At 43.4% G+C, this 18,114-nt stretch overlaps 1 protein-coding gene across 2 annotated transcripts in view; it reads right to left on the bottom strand.

Annotated features, from left to right (window-relative positions):
* itfg1 (integrin alpha FG-GAP repeat containing 1) overlaps positions 1 to 18,114 on the bottom strand; it is a 202,917-nt gene that overhangs the window by 38,912 nt on the left and 145,891 nt on the right. The window lies entirely within an intron of this gene.

Genomic DNA, 18,114 nt, shown 5'->3' with positions numbered 1-18,114 from the left:
GCGAATCAACCCCAAAACAAAAGCTAAAGAACTTGTCAAGATGATGTTTGAAGCTGGTAAGAGAGTGTCATTCTCCACAGTGAAACGAGTCCTGTACCGACATGGACTGAAAGGCCACTCAGCGAGGAGTAAGTCATTACTCCAAAAGCAACATAAAAAAGCCAGAATACAGTTTGCAAATGCACACAGGGACAAAGACCTTAATTTTTGGAGACATGTCCTGTGGTCTGATGAAACTAAAGTGGAACTGTTTGGCCATAATGACCATCGTTACATTTGGAGGAAAAAGGGGGAAGCTTGTAAGCCTTAGAACACCATCCCAACTGTGAAGTATGGGGGTGGTAGCATCATGTTGTGGGGCTGTTTTGCCGCAGGAGGAACTGGTGCACTTCATAAAATAGACGGCATCATGAGGAAAGAACATTATGCGGAAATATTGAAGCAACATCTCAAGACATCAGCCAGGAAGTTAAAGCTTGGGTGCAAATGGGTCTTCCAAATGGACAATGACCCTAAGCACACTGCCAAAGCAGTTACAAAGTGGCTTAAGGACAACAAAATAAATGTTTTGGAGTGGCCATCACAAAGCCCCGATCTCAGTCCTATAGAAAATTTGTGGGCAGATCTGAAAAGGCGTGTGCGAGCGAGGTGGACTTCAAGCCTGACTCAGTTACACAAGTTCTGTCAGGAGGAATGGACCAGAATTCCAGCACACTATATCCAAAACGTTTGACCCAAGTCATTCAGTTTAAAGGCAATGCTACCAAATACTAAGGAAATGTATGTAAACTTCTGACTTTGAAGAAAGTAATAAACAATTCTCTAACAAACTCTCTCTCTCATTATTGTGGCATTTAGCAAATAGAAATAATTTTGGTAATCCTAATTGACCTAAAACAAGAGAGGTTTAGTCTGATTTAACTTCAGACAGTGAGGAAAAAATGTTTATGTGTCTTTTAACACAGTGTATGTAAACATCTGGTTTCAGCTGTACATGCTTCTATAGGATAAGGAGAAATACAACGATATCACGATCCCAGCAAATTTATCCAAAGCAAATATGGTCATAAACATAACTCACTTGCAGTGCACAATGGACAAAGTATTTCTTAAAAACTCACACTGAGAAACTTTGAGTGGAAGACTCAGTCCAATGGAGCCAACAATACGAGCCAATCCAACAATTGATTTTCCAATGTATTGATTTTTCAACTGTGCTGCATGACTGCCAGGAAAAGAAATCAGCCAGTGTTGGGTGCATTAGAATTAAGACTGTCAGGCTTACTTGATTTCATAAAATGGTTCAAAGGCTACATTAGAATAGGCTCATTATGAGAGATTTTAGATGTTTTCATTATAATAGAAATCAGTTGCCTTTCTCCACATCTATTAGCAAGAGACTCCTTTGCCATGCTAGAAGCTCTGTGAGGTTATAGACTAAGGGTCATTGGGCTAAATACTAATCCTAAAATTGGCAACATGCTCTAATATGTTATGTTTTCCATGTGTTACCATCATCCTAGTTTAGACTTTAGAATGTAAACCAAAGTATTGGACAGTATTGGAAAATTAATGGCACTGCACCTAGTAGATGTCGGGACATTTTATTTTTAAAAAACAAACAAAACAAAACAACAAATCTATCTAGAGAGAGAGAGAGAGAGAGTATACATGTACCTAAGTTATATCATTTGTTGTATTTTGTATTTTTTCTAAGAAGAAAAACTGTTGCTTTGCACTAAACCCCAATTAGCAGTCCATCGGCCACATCTGGCCCACAAAATCCAAATGTCTTGCCCATGTATTGTCATAATATATAAGATAATAATTCGCACCACGTATGCATTGCTTTGCTGTGGCAAGAGTGCATTTTCTTCCTGGTTTGATGCTACAAAACTGGCTTTGTGAACCCCAGGCCTTAATTGTCATTATTACTACTACTGCTACTACTACAAATAACAACTGTATACTACTGCTACTACTAGTAATAAAAAATAATGATAGTAGCAGTAAAAACAGCATCTACACATTAAACAACTGTTATTGGTGCAATGGGGACAGGGGAAAAGGGATGTATTGACTCTTGGCTTGGCATGCTTCAAAATACACTGCCTGGCCAAAAAAAAAGTCGCCACCAAAAAAAACATTGTTTTGATAAGCTTCTGCAATGTCACAAGATGCATTAATTTTTCACCAAGATCTTGTAGTGTAGTAGTTCCAATTTTAAATAATGCGTTGGGACAGTTCCTAACCCAGTTTGAGTAGTTTCTGCCTGCCTACATCTCCTTAGACGTTTTCTCTGCTTGATGCATGATGTGACCCTTCTCAAACAGACTATCATCTTTCTCACGACCACTGGATGTGTCTTTTGACATGGTTGTTTGAGAAATGAGAAGCTACTCATTGCATCAGTTGGGGTTAAATAACTTGTTGTCAGCTGAAAAATAATCACCTATGCAATAAATATCCAATAGGAGTCTCGTACCTCTTTGGTTATCCAGGTGGCAACTTTTTTTTTGGCCAGGCAGTGTATTTTGCCCTTAGGTAAAGTTAATTGGGGGAATCCTGCCATAAAGAATACATCAAAACACTTTATTTATAAAAACCCAAAAGTTTAGGCACTGAGAAATTAACAGGAAGGGAGACTACGAATTAAAAGTTAGCCAGTCTGTTGACAATTTATGGTATCCCCCAATCTATTCCAAGATGGCGCCGCAGACGGACGCCTCGATACTGTGCTCTCTAGTACTTGTTGCTGTTTTACTTTTTAGTGTAGTTTTCTGCACTCCCTCTGCTATTAAAATTAGCAGAGAGGAACTCTTGAAAATAGGACTATACAGTGCCGGACCTTTTTTACTCAACCAGACTGCTTTTTGGAGATTCTGGTCGGAGGAGCAGCAGCGCTCTGTGGATTTAGACGGAGACGCCGGCGCGGGAAACGAGCTGGAGCGCTCGTCAAGTTGCGGCAGCAGGGATTACGCACCGCTCTCCCGTCCATACACCTGGGGAACGTCCGCTCTCGGCCTAACAAAATGGATGAATTGCTCCTTCTCCTAACCAAGAACTCAGACTTTCGCCGTTCAGCCGCCCTGTGCTTCATTGAAACCTGGCTCAGTGAACACATCCCGGACAGCGCACTACGGCTCCCGGGCTTCCAGCTGTTCCGTGCGGACCGCTGTTCCGTGCGGATCTCTGCTAATCATTCTCGGGGATTTTAACATTGCAAATCTCAAACTTGACATGCCTAAATATGGACAGCACGTGACGTGTCCCACCAGGGACATGAACACTTTGGACCACTGCTACACCACAATAAAGGACGCATATCGCTCTGTCCCCCGCGCTGCTTTGGGACTTTCTGACCACTGCCTGGTCCACCTCATCCCATCTTACAGGCAAAAGCTGAGATCTGCTAAGCCTGCAGTGAGAACTGTGAAGAGGTGGACAGACGAGTCAAAGATGCAGTTACAGGCCTGCTTTGACTGCACTGATTGGAGCGTATTTGAAGCTGCGGCCTCAGACCTGGATGAACTGACTGACACTGTGACATCTTACATCGGTTTTTGTGAGGACATGTGCGTGCAGACCAAAATCTTCTGCACGTTCAACAACAACAAACCATGGTTCACTGCAGAACTGAGACGACTACGCCAGGACAAGGAGGAGGCCTATAGGAGTGGGGATCGGGACCTGTACAAGCAGGCCAGGAACAAGCTGACAAAGGAGATCAAGGCTGCAAAGAGGAACTACACTGAAAAGCTGAAGGACCGTTTTTCTGCCAACGACTCTTCTGCAGACCATTACCAACTACAGGAGACCATCCCCCCACCCTGTGGGGAGCCCCCACCTGGCTGAGGACCTCAGTGACTTTTACTCCAGGTTTGAAAGGACTTTCAAAGGTCCCTCAGCACTGGCGCCTCCCAGGGATGTGCTCTCTCCCCACTGCTCTTCTCCCTTTACACCACTGACTGCACCTCAAGGGACCCTTCTGTGAAACTCCTGAAGTTTGCAGATGACACCACCGTCACTGGACTCATCCGGGACGTCGACGAGTCTGCATACAGAAGGGAAGTGGAACAGCTGGTCCTCTGGTGCAGTCAGAACCAAATGGAGCTAAACCCGCTCAAAACTGTGGAGATGACAGTGGACTTCAGGAAGAGTCCCCCATCAACCCCTCCTCTCACAATACTCAACAGGACAGTCCCCACAGTGGATTCATTCAGGTTCCTAGGGTCCACAATCGCACGGGACCTGAAGTGGACCTTCCACATAGACTCCGTAAGGAAGAAGGCCCAGCAGAGGCTGTACTTTCTGCGTCAGCTCAGGAAGTTCAACCTGCCTCAGGAGCTGCTGATCATCTTCTACACTGCAATAGTCCAGTCTGTCTTGACCACGTCCATCACAGTCTGGTTTGGATCCGCCACCAGGCATGACAAGGACAGACTGCAGAGAACAGTCAGGTCTGCAGAGAGGATCATTGGTACCGATCTTCCCTCCATCCAGGACCTGTACCGGTCCCGGGTCGGGAAGCGGGCCAGGAAAATCACCACAGACCCCTCACACCCTGGTCACAATCTGTTTAGACTCCTCCCCTCAGGCCGGCGTTACAGAGCACTGTACGCCAAAACCACACGTCACAAGGACAGTTTCTTCCCCCGGGCTGTCGCTCTGTTGAACTCTGAGCAGTCACAGAGTGTGAGTCCATCCACATGAACAATAATCAATAACTCTGCACTGTTGTATATACTCACTGTACAATAACCCTGGTTTGGTGTATATATTATCCTATATTTTATGTGTACAGATCGAGATTTATTTTTATTTTATCTTATTTTATTTTATTTTATTTTTTTCACTTATTTAAGTTGCTTCTGTACTAGAGAGAAAAGTTGCCGGAGTCAAATTCCTTGTATGTGTACATACTTGGCCATTAAAGCTGATTCTTATTCTAATTCTGACATCTCCTGGGCACAGAAGAGAGAAAGGGTTATAAGGGAAAGAGAAAAGAGGGAGAGGGTCAGTGTAAAAAACAACAGAGAGAGTAGGCATGCAAGGTCTGATCAATAGTAATTCTCCATGTCTCTGTGAAGGGTTGCCTCTAATTTTTTCCATTTCACACCATATTTCCTTCTCCTCTGATTTCTCTGCACTGCCATTTCATATTTTTTTCTTTTGTTCCACCCTCATTTTCACTCCTATCCCTTTCTCTCTGCAACTCAACTCCATGCTTTCAGTTCTGTCCTCTACACCCTCTCATTTTCTACCATTTCAAGCCTTTTCATTTCTCTCATCTACCTACTCTCCTAGCTTACTGCTATATTGTGAATTCTCCCTGTGCATCTTCCATATAATTAGCAATAAATGTTTTGAGCTGACTATTAGTACACTGCTTGAGACACTGCCATGATGCTGCAAAATAAAAAATGTGTATTAGTGACAACTGGATAACATCAAAATTTTCCCACAGAGACAGTTAGATAATACTAGATGAAGTAAATGAAAGATACAATGATACAAAGTACAAAAGATACAATGTACAAAAACGCTACAGTAACCCAGTATTAATATCGAAATATTTAATGCCCCACCAAATCAAACAGTACGTCACAATACAATTGTGTGTTACTGTGTGTCTAATTATAAGATTAGTGTCATCTGTTATCTGTCCTTTAAAATTAGATAACTTGCTTTCCTATCCTTGGGCACAAGACAGCCACTTCACAGGTGACAACACACTTTTTTCTGGTTGAGTAGATGACAACTGATTCCAAGAAAAAAGCATGGGGCAGTAGTGTTTGTGGGTGACACGAAAAGCATGGCTTTATTTTTATTTGAACTTACTTTAAGTTAGTGATAACAAAATTAATGGTTTTTATTGTCTTTTCGATTATAAACCGTGTTGAATATTGCATTTTATTTTGAAACACTGTCTTGGATAACTGTATGTGAACCTGGAAACACACTGCAGATTTTTTTTTTTTCCTGCAGAGTTTCCAGTGTAGGATTTATTAGGTTATTAATGAAAAACTTTAACTGTTCATCTCTACTACTCCACCTGCCTTTCTCTCTCCCCCTCTCTCTCTGTGTCTCAGCAGGAGTTAGTTAATAATGAGGTGTGGTGTTGTCAGAATCACAGCCCATGCTCATCTATCTGACCTGCTTAGTAAGGAGTATGACACACCACTGTCTGCTATGATACACAAACACACACACACAAGGTAAAGAAAAGACAGATGTCAGAGCAGGCATGGGGCATACACACTGCCTCACTTAAAGGTACACATATGGATGTACACAGTATACACGGATTTAAGACGTGCAAGTTTCCACAAATACATGTTGCAGTTGACCTTCAGATACGACTTTAATATTATTACTGTAACATGAGTGTAAATGCAGGTACACAATGAAATGTACACTGCCTGGCCAAAAAAAACAAAAACCAAATTGCCACCAAAAAAAAAGGACACACACTACTATATTCCGTTGGACCGCCTTTAGCCTTGATTACAGCACGCATTCGCTGTGGCATTGTTTCAGTAAGCTTCTGCAATGTCACAAGATTTATTTCCATCCAGTGTTGCATTATGTTGCATTTTTCACAAAAGTTTTGTATTGACGAAGGAACAGTCCGACCATTGTGCAAAGCCTTCTCCAGCACATCCCAAAGATTCTCAATGGGGTTAAGGTCTGGAATCTGTGGTGGCTAATCCATGTGTGAAAATGATGTCTCATGCTCCCTGAACCACTCTTTCACAATCTGAGCACGATGAGTCCTGACATTGACTGAGTTTACATGGTCTTTAGTATCCCGGTTTCAAGAAACCCGGTTTTGCCACCTGGAGTACTCCGATAGAAGCCGGGATACTGGAGCATGTATACACCTTATCCCGGTCTCCGACGGCTGCCCACTGTCTGCGCAGGCGAGAGTGACGCCAGTGACGCACCAGATATACAATCAACATGGCGGCAACGAGAACTTCTCACCTTTGGAGCGACGAAGAGACTGAATTTTGCCTTAAAATAATTAAAGAACTCAACATAACTACGTGTTTAGATGGCAGAAAACACAGAAATGCCAACATATTCAAGTCTGTTGCAGAAAAGCTACGTGACGCTGGTTTTCCACCTTGCACTGTTGAACAAGTTAGGTCGCGTTGGAAAACATTGGAAAACAAAAGACGTAAAAGACGTAACACACGCATGCGCAGATAGGATGCAGTGATCAGAAAACGGGTTTCTGGTATTTATCATGTATACAGGGATATGAATAACCGGGTTTCTCTGTGTTCCATGTAAACACCATATCCCGGATATGCTCAAAGCCGGGATAAGCCTCAAAACCAGGATACTAAAGACCATGTAAACTCAGTCATTGTCTTATTGGAATATGCCTGTGCCACTGGGGAAGAAAAAAATCCATTGATGGAATAACAGTATATTTAGGTAGTCAGCTGAACTCATTCTTTGGGCAGATAATGTTGCTGAACCTAGACCTGAGCAACTGCAGCAACCCCAGACCATAGCACTGCCCCCACAGGTTTGCACAGTAGGCACTAGGCATGATGGGTGCATTACTTCATCTGCCTCTCTTCTTACCCTGACGCGCCCATCACTCTGGAACAGGGTAAATCTGGACTCATCAGACCACATGAACTTCCAGGCAGTGTATGTGTGTCTTGCAGGTAAGGTCCTCTCCTTGAACCTATAATGTTACTTGCTTCCTCCTTTCTCTCTTTTAATTCCTTCTTCTCATGTCTGTGTACAGCACTTTCGCCAACTGTGTTGTTTCCTACGTGCTTTATAAATAAAGACTGATTGATTTCTTTTGGAGCTCCATGCATATATGAGCATGCATATATTGTGGCACCTGAGTCCTTGTCCATCTTTCAGCATTGTATAATTTCTCCTCTCCTCTTTTCTTTCTTTGGCTTACAGAAGGGTGAAGGGCAAGTGAAGATCACTGGGCCCCAGTGGAGAGGACCAGACAGTGTGGGGGTGCGTGTGTGTGAGCGTTTGTGTGCACCCCATGATTGCTCATTTTTGGCAAACTCGCTGGCAGTTCCCCGAGCTACAAGCCACAGAAGAAATACACTTTAAATCACCACACACATGTGCACACACACATATGCACACAAACACGCACACTCAAAAACAGCCAGCACCCTGGCAGCACTTAGCTGCTGTTAAATGGGTGGTCTGGGGAGTTGTGCCAGCAAAGTCTTTGGCTACTCTTGAAGCTCTCCAGTCAAACACACACTGAACAAAAAAGCATTTATTGATTTATGATGGATACTGTCAGGATTCTTCTACTTAAAACCAAACAAAAATTCTACGAGCATGGTGAGAAAGCAGGCCGAATGCTTGCGCATAAGCTCCGACAGACAACTAGCAATTCCAAAATTTCAGAGATTAACATTAGCCCGGGCGTAACCACATCTGACCTAAGCCTTATAAACAGCCAGTTTAAGAACTATTACTCAAACCTTTATTTGTCAGATGCAGACACGAATACAGCTAAATTACATTCTTTTCTGGACTCTCTTGATGCTTCCACTCTCAATCCAGATATCCAATCCTCCCTTGATCAGCTGCTCACCACTAGCCATGCTACGCCTCATATAAAGAAGATTAATCTAGAAAGATCTAAGTCTGAAGGAGGATTGGGTCTCTCAAATTTCCTCCATTATTATTGGGCATCAAATATTTCCAAATTGGCATATTGGGTGACGTCGTTCTCTTACAAAAACAGGCCTACCTGGGTGATGATGGAGCTCTTATCACATCCATCGACATCCCCTCTCTCTCTGCTAGCAGCTCCATTGGCAAACTAGACAAATAACCAAACCATTCTCATCCTCCTTGATCTGACTGCAGCCTTCGACACCATCTCTCACACTATCCTCCTCAGCAGATTATCCTCCATTGGCATCTCTCACACCCCCCTAGACTGGTTTCATTCCTATCTCTCAGGCCGTACCCAGTTCATCCAACTCAAGTCCTTCAGATCCCAGCCCTCTCCTGTTACTTCAGGTGTGCCCCAGGGCTCTGTCCTGGGGCCCCTCCTCTTCATCACCTACCTCCTCCCCCTTGGCAATATCTTCTGCAAATTCAATATTCACTTCCACTGCTTCGCGGATGACACCCAGCTCTACATATCCACTAAACCAACTTCCACCCTCCCTCCCTCCCTCCTCCCTCATCACCTGTTTATCTGAAATAAAATCCTGGTTCACCTCAAACTTTCTAAAACTAAACAGTGATAAAACAGAACTCCTCCTCATAGGCACCAAATCCACACTTTCCAAAGCTGACAGTTTTTCCCTCACAATCGACAATTCCTTAATCTCCCCCTCCCCCCAAGTTAAGAGTCTGGGTGTCATCCTCGACAGCTCACTGTCATTTCAATCTCACATCAATAACGTTACCCGGTCTGCATATTTCCACCTACGCAATATAAATCGGCTCCGCCCCTCTCTCAGCCCCCATACCACTTCCATCCTTATTCACAGCCTTGTCACCTCCCGCCTCGACTACTGCAACTCTCTCCTTTTCGGCCTCCCCCACAAATCCCTCCATAAGCTCCAAATGGTCCAGAACTCAGCCGCTCGCATCATCACCAAAACCCCCTCATTTCACCACATTACCCCTGTGCTTCAGCATTTCCACTGGCTCCCAGTCAAATCCCGCATCAACTTCAAGATCCTTCTCCACACCTTCAAGGCCATCCATAACCTCGCCCCCCCTTATCTCTCGGATCTCCTCCATATTGTCACCCCCTCCCGCTCCCTCAGATCCTCCTCCTCTATCCACCTCTCTGTCCCCTCGGCTCGCCTCAGTACCATGGGGAGCAGAGCCTTCAGTTGCTCTGCTCCCCAACTCTGGAACTCACTCCCACCGGACATCAGAAACATTGACTCCTTCCCTCTCTTTAAATCCAGACTCAAAACCCACCTGTTCCAGATAGCCTATCCACCTTGATTGCACTGTTCCATTTGTTTATTCTGTCTTGTTTTGTGTCTTTATGTTTTTGTACAGTGACCTTGCGAGTCTTGAAAGGCGCTTATAAATAAAATGTATTATTATTATTATTATTATTAAATAGTAAGACTTTTTCTAATCCTGTTGTGTCCAGTTCCATTAGAATCTGGGTACAATTTCGCAAACATTTTAACCTTGATCAGATGAATAGCCTTTCTCCTCTGAAGTCATGTCACGTGCCAGCTTGCTTCAAGGCCTCCACCATCATCCCAGTCCCCAAAAAGCCAAGGACTACTGGACTCCATGACTACCGCCCTGTTGCCCTGACATCGGTTGTGATGAAGTCTTTTGAGCACCTTGTGCTTTCTCACCTTAAGGATTTAACAGACCCATTCCTGGACCCCCTGCAGTTCGCCTACAGATCAAACAGATCTGTGGATGACGCCGTCAACCTGTCCCTCCACCTCATCCTCCAGCACCTGGACTCCCCCAGATCATATGCCAGGGTGCTGTTTGTGGATTTCAGCTCAGCCTTCAACGCGGTCGTTCCGTCTCTACCACAGGAAAAACTCTCCCAGCTGACCGTGCCTGACTCACAGACTTCCTGTCTGACAGGAGGCAGCATGTGAGGCTGGAAAAACACATCTCAGACTCCCGTACCATCAGCATGGGTTCCCCTCAAGGCTGTGTCCTTTCTCCTCTGCTCTTCTCCCTGTATACCAACAGCTGCACCTCCAGTCACGAGTCTGTCAAGCTCCTGAAGTTTGCGGATGACACCACCCTAATCGTGCTCATCTCAGGTGGAGATGAGAGCGCCTACAGATTGGAGATTGACCGCTTGGTGACTTGGTGCAGCTGCCACAACCTGGAGCTGAACGCCTCCAAGACAGTGGAGATGATCGTGGACTACAGGAAGAACACAGCCCCACTCCTCCCCATCATCCTGTCTGACTCTACAGTCAACACTGTGGACTCCTTCTGTTTCCTGGGCACCATCATCTCCCAGGACCTCAAATGGGAGCTGAACATCAGCGCCCTAATTAAAAAAGCACAGCAGAGGATGTACTTCCTGCAGCAGCTGAAGAAATTCAACCTGCCAAAGACAATGATGGTTCACTTCTACACTGCCATCATTGAGTCCATCCTCACCAACTCCATCATTACCTGGTATGCTGCAGCCTCTGCTAAGGACAAGAGCAGACTGCAGCGTGTCATTTGCTTTGCAGAGAAGGTGATTGGCTGCAGTCTGAAGTCTCTCGACGAGCTGTACATTTCCAGGACTCTGAAGTGTGCAGCTCAGATTGTGGCTGATCCCTCTCACCCTGGACACAGACTATTTAACAGACTCCCCTCTGGCAGACGGCTGCGATCCATCGAGTGTAGAACCACTCGCACGGCGAACTGTTTTTTCCCATCCGCAGTGCGTCTGCTGAACAATGCCAAGCCCCCCCCATGAACACATCAAACCCACTACCATCCCACAGTAAATGTTCTGGTGGAATATATATATATATAGATATATATATATATATCTATATATATATAAAATCAAAAAGTGGTATACATCGCACACTGGAGAGGGGCTGTGCACAGGGACTTTGTACCTTGATCTATATATATATATTTGTATTTTTTGTATTTTATATACACTCCTGATCTAAATTTTAAGACCAGTTGAAAAATTGCAAGAATTTACATTTTGCACTGTTGGATCTTAAGAAGGTTCTAAGTAGTGCTTCAAAACGCAAAAAGAAGAAATGGGAGTGAGACAAGAAAAAAATTTGAGAAAGCAATTTATTGCAAACAACCATTAAACTGAAATAGGCTGTTCATCAGCTGATCAAAGTTTAAGACCACATCTCAAAAAAAACCCAAAACCCCCTAAAACAGAAATAAAATTTTCAAAAAAGGACTCAGTAATGAGTAGCTGCGCCATTCATGTTAATCACCGCAAAAAAACGTTTCGGCATGCTTGATGCTAGTGTTTCCAGGAGGCTAGTGGGAATGTTGCTCCAAGTGGTGAAGATGGCTTCACGGAGGGCATCCACTGTCTGGAACTGGTGTCCATTTTTGTAAACTTCCCTTGCCATCCAACCCCAAATGTCCTCAATTGGATTTAGATCAGGGGAACATGCAGGATGGTTCAAAAGAGTGATGTTATTTCTCTGGAAGAAGTCCTTTGTCAGGCGGGCATTGTGAACTGCAGCGTTGTCCTGTTGAAAAACCCAGTCATTACCAAACAGACAATGGCCTTCAGTCATGAGGGATGCCCTCTGCAACATCTCCACATAGCCAGCTGCCGTTAGCCCCTCTGCACAACCTGAAGCTCCATTGTTCCATTGAAGGAAAAAGCCCCCCAGATCATGATGGCGCCCCCTCCACTGTGCCGTGTAGAAAACATCTCAGGTGGGATCTCCTTGTCATGCCAGTAACGTTGGAAGCCATCAGGACCGTCAAGGTTAAGTTTTTTCTCATCAGAGAACAAAACTTTCTTCCACCTTTCAATGTCCCATGTTTGGTGCTCTCGTGCAAACTCCAAACGGGCAATTTTGTGCCCCTGAAGGAGACGAGGTTTTTGAAGACGTTTTTTGTTCTTAAAACCCTTCTCTCGCAGATGTCGTCTAATGGTTATGGGACTGCAGTTGGCACCAGTGACAAGCTTAATTTGGGCCGAGGATCGTCCCGTGTCTTGACGGACAGCCAATTGGATCCTCCAGCTCAGAGCCGGTGAAATTTTTTTGGGTCTACCACTTGACTTTTTAAGTCCCTCAGGATCTTTTAAGAAGTTTAAAATGACTGTCTTACTGCGTCCAACCTCAGCAGCAATGGCACGCTGCGAGAGGCCTTGCTGATGCAGCTCAACAATCCGACCGCGTTCAAAGAGAGAAAGCTTTTTTGCCTTTGCCATCAGGAGGTCATGACAGTGTGGGTACCTGGCAGAAAATGACACTGAATCCACATTTTTGCGAAGATTTGGGCTTTTAAAGGCCGTGGTCTTAAACTTTTGATCAGCTGATGAACAGCCTATTTCAGTTTAATGGTTGTTTGCAATAAATTGCTTACTCAAATTTTTTTCTTGTCTCACTCCCATTTCTTCTTTTTGCGTTTTGAAGCACTACTTAGAACCTTAGTTTCTATATTTTATTTTATTTTATTTTATTTTATTTTATTTTATGCGTACCAACACCAAAGCAAATTCCTTGTATGTACAAACATGCTTGGCAATAAAGTCTTTTCTGATTCTGATTCTGATTCTGATTCATTCAACCATCTCTTCGCACCCCCAAAGACGGATCGGAATTTCGCTGGTTGGCATCGGCACGGACTGATATTCTTTGGTGATTTGTTTGATGAGAGCTCTTTCCTGTCCTTCGAAGCCCTAGTAAAAGACTATGATAACCCGATATCTCATTTCTTCAGATATCTCCAAGCACGCAGTTTCGACCCCAAACACTTCCCTACCTACCCCAAACAAAGATTCTGTGTATGATTTGTTAAATCTAAATCCATGGAACAAGGGTCTGATCTCCAAGGCATATAACATAAGACATAATATGGACCCTCCATCATATACTAAAACACATGTAGCTTGGGAATGGGATCTGGAAATGATGATACTGGAGGATGTCTGGGCTGAATGTATTTCCAACATACACACTTCTTCTATATGTATAAGGCACCGACTGATACAATTCAAAGTATTCCATAGGTTACATTACTCCAATGATAGGCTAGCTAAAATATACTCATCCGTTCTCCCTACTTGTCCTAGGTGTGGCAACCAATTATCGCTGGGTCACAAGTTCTGGTCTTGTCCCTCCCTAGTTGATTTCTGGTCCTCCATTTTTGACTGTCTATCAGTGCTATGCAACTCATCCCTCAAACCCAATCCACTCACTGCTATATTTGGAGTCACACCCTCAGGAATATGTACCACCAATACACAAAAGACAGCAATAGCATTCTGCAGTCTTACAGCGCGGAGTGATTTTAATGAATTGGAAATCTAACAAATGCTTTAGGAGATGGATTCAGCAGGTTCTATCTCTACTTCAGCTAGAAAAAATAAGACATACTCTGAAGGACTCTTGCAATACCAACATTAGAGTGTGGTCTCCATTTATTGAGTATGTAAAGAAGTTAAATCTCTAATTAATCGTGTCAGCTAATGCACTTTTCTTGTCAACTTGTCCGACCGGCCCTCTGATGTTTCCTTTATGCAGCATTGGTGCATGCGTTTATGGATGGGTTGTTTGCTTTCCCCAATGTATAAATCTGTACACTCCTCACTGCACTGAACAGCGTACACCACATTACTCTGTTTAAACAGAGTAATGCATAAAGGCATGTACCAGCACAGGAGAGCCAGCTCATCAGGAAACGATTCAGCGGTCCACCTACACCTGAAGGACAAAGGACACTCCTTTGAAGATAACAACGTCCAAATCTTAGCCAGAGAAGGCCGATGGTTTGAAAGAGGAGTAAAGGAAGCCATCTATGTCAGACTGGAAAAACCTTCACTAAACAGAGGAGGTGGACTGAGATTTAATCTGCCATCTATTTACAATACAGTTTTAACTTCTGTCCCCAAGACGTTTCAGTCTCATTCACACCTTGACACTGGAGCCTCTGACGGACAAGAGTCGTTAGAGAACCATTCATAGGGAAGAGGACAGGGACAAAACAGTCCCCCCTCAACAACAGGTAAGTACCCAGTCGTTAATGGAAATTAGCTGCATCAGTTTCTGGTTATTAGCATAACAAGCAAGTTTTTACGGGAGGAGTTCCTATTTAAACCTCAGACTTCCCACCAGTCCCCTAGAACTGAAGAAGCCACTCGGATGAGTGGTGAAACGTCTTCTCTAAAACTCTACAAGTCCAGTTGCCTTTTTTGAACCTTTGTTGGATTCTTGTACTCTTGGTCCCAAGGGAGGGAATATGGGGAGGGAGTAGGGGAGGGTTTTAGTGTGGGATTATGTTTATATATGTGTATACTCTTTTGTTACTATAACTGAAAATTACTTAAATGAAGTCGTTCAAAAAAGAAATAGTGAAAGTAAGAGCATTTCCGCACTTACAATGTGAAGGGAACTCAAGGGATTGGGACTGAACAGCCTTAAGAAAACCACTAATCAGTGAGACTACATGGAAAAAGAGGCTTCAGTTTGCTAGGGAGCATAAAGATTGGACTCTGGAGCAATGGAAGAAGGTCATGTGGTCGAATGAGTCCAGATTTACCCTGTTCCAGAGTGATGGGGGCATCAGCGTAAGAAGAGAGGCAGATGAAGTGATGCACCCATCATGCCTAGTGTCTACTGTACAAGCCTGTGGGGGCAGTGCTATGATCTGGGGTTGCTGCAGTTGGTCAGGTCTAGGTTCAGCAACATTATCTGTCCAAAGAATGAGGTCAGCTGACTACCTGAATATACTGAATGACCAGGTTGTTCCATCAATGGATTTTTTCTTCCCTGTTGACACGGGCATATTCCAAGATGACAATGCCAGGATTCATCGGGCTTAAATTGTGAAAGAGTGGTTCAGGGAGCATGAGACATCATTTTCACACATGGATTAGCCACCACAGAGTCCAGACCTTAACCCCATTGAGAATCTTTGGGATGTGCTGGAGAAGGCTTTGTGCAGTGGTCAGACTCTCCCACCATCAATACAAGATTTTGGTGCAAATGAATGCAACACTGGATGGAAATAAATCTTGTGACATTGCAGAAGCTTATCAAAACAATGCCACAGCGAATGTGTGCTGTAATCAAAGTTAAAAGCAGTCCAATGACCTTTGTTTTGGTGGTGACTTTTTTTTTGGCCAGGCAGTGTACAAAACCAGAATACCATCCGGGGATCCACACACTTTTTACAGAAAACTGGCTGAGTGGAACAAACATCTAGCTCATCTGCCTTACGCGTGAAATAGATCAATCTGGGAACCTTAGTCTAATGACTTAGCCTCTAGAGGGCAATGGTTTAAGGCTCTGGCTTATTTACTCTCCACTAGGACTGGCTTTAAAAAATCAATTATTCTTACTAAAATTGATCTTGATTTGAAAGATCTGACACTGATTCAAAAAAATCCTGGATTGATCTTTTTAACTATATGACATTTCCTGCATCCTCTCATTACAAAGGATAGAAATGTGGAAACGCGTTCTTTCGAATTAGTGCCTTTTGAGAAACAAGAAACATGAATGACCTGCCACAAAATGATCTATGGGAGAACTAGAGCCCTCACATTGTCGTATTGTTTCCACATGACAATGCCCCTTTGAGAAAAGCAAGGTCCATAATACCAATTGTGTTCCTAGTTTGGTGTGGAAAGACTTGACTGGCATTAACACAAAGCCCTGACCTGAACCATATCCAACCATATCCTTGGGGATGAATTGGAATACTGACTGTGAGCAGGCAAACCTCACACATTCTCATGTGGCTGTATTGCAGAAAGTCCCTGCAAGCAGCTTTAACAAATTTTGCTCAGAGGCGTCCAAGAGCAGTGAAGGCTGCATATTATTATCCACTATTTTACAAAGGGAAAATAGATAAGTATTATATATGTCCACTGATTTTTCAACATGCAAAGCCTTCAAAGAACCAGAAGCAGAAAGTATCCACCAATTTATGTTTCAGAATCAGACAGCATCGACTTGAATCTTATGCAAGGGTATGAGAAAAATATTTCTGTCGAGTTCCCACAACGTTGGTCGCATGATTGTTAAGCAGCTAAAGACAGGTTTCTTATTTTTTGTTATTTTGATTATTCCAAACACAATAAACAAGGTAGCTTTCATGCTTTCTAATGCACATGTGGAATATATCTGTGTACTTAGAACCTCATATTATAGTATGTATACAAGTCTTGAATCTATCCCTACATAAATCTTTAGATTCTTGGCAGCACCTGACTTTAGTAGGATTTTCTGAACCACCACTGCTTCCGCATTCAGTGTAAATCACTCTCTATCTTCTTTGGGTGCAAGTGGTTAGTGCACCATAACCCCCAACCCCTCTCTTTCCCCCACACTCCTCCCTCACCACTGTTGCTCCCTATGTCCATTTAACTGCATATTTGAAACCATTGGCGTGTGTGAAAAGGGAATGAAAGCTGCCTTGAAACAATGGTGCTGAAATAATACTGATGACAAACTGCAATCTGTCCTCTGATCCTTTAAATATACATATATACCACCTGTGCCAACAGAATGAAACAACAAAATCTGACAAAGTGTGATTATGCTGCACGCAGGAATCAACACAGTCTTTATATATCCCTGACCCTAGGCTGTCAGCACATCTTGTCCTCATCCAGCACTATGTCCTTCCCACAATCTAACATCAACTAGGTTAACTGTAGCCAATACGGCACAGCACTGCTGTCCTCAGTGCCCCATCACATCTCTCTATGCATCTCTCTTCCTATCCTTCAGTCCTAAGTAGTCCTAAGTAGTACAGCAGTGTTCATCAACTCCTGGATGGTAGGAATTTCTTAACTTATGGAGAACCCTAACCCTAACACTAACTTTAACCCCACAGGTCAGGAAGGTTCATCAACTGAGCTTAATGATAATAAAATACTAGATATAATTAATGTGCCTGAGCAAAATGTGTACAAAGCCTCCTAGCAGCAGTGCAGTACTGTGTGTACAGTCAAAAGTACAGAGCACAACCAGATGTTGGCCAGGCTAAGTAACAATAAGAGAAGGAAGAGTGTGAGAAAACATTACGTCCCCCTTACTAGTTCCATCCATAATATGGAACTGTAAATATCTGACAATATCGGACAATATCTGTAAATATTGTCCATATGCTGTAAAAACAACCTGTACCATACTGCTTATACACCACACTATGCCACGTGCATTTACTGCCTATTGCACTTCTGGTTAGATGCTTAACTGCATTTCGTTACTCTGTACCTGTACATGTGTAATGACAACAAAGTTGAATCTAATCTATCTAATCTAATCTAATTTAAATCAGAAGCAAAAAAGAGCTTGCTACAACTTGTTGACCATTGCCTCTGTGAGGAAAAGGCTGCTCCAGGCGATTCTGGTGAACCCAAGGAAAGCTGTGGGCCCTGACGCTGTTTCTGTTTCTTTTCCAGACATTAAAAGAGCCTGAGTT

The sequence above is a fragment of the Chelon labrosus genome (genome assembly GCF_963514085.1).
Source record: "Chelon labrosus genome assembly, chromosome: 3".
Classification (NCBI taxonomy): domain Eukaryota; kingdom Metazoa; phylum Chordata; class Actinopteri; order Mugiliformes; family Mugilidae; genus Chelon; species Chelon labrosus.
This window is presented reverse-complemented; position numbering and strand designations above follow the sequence as displayed.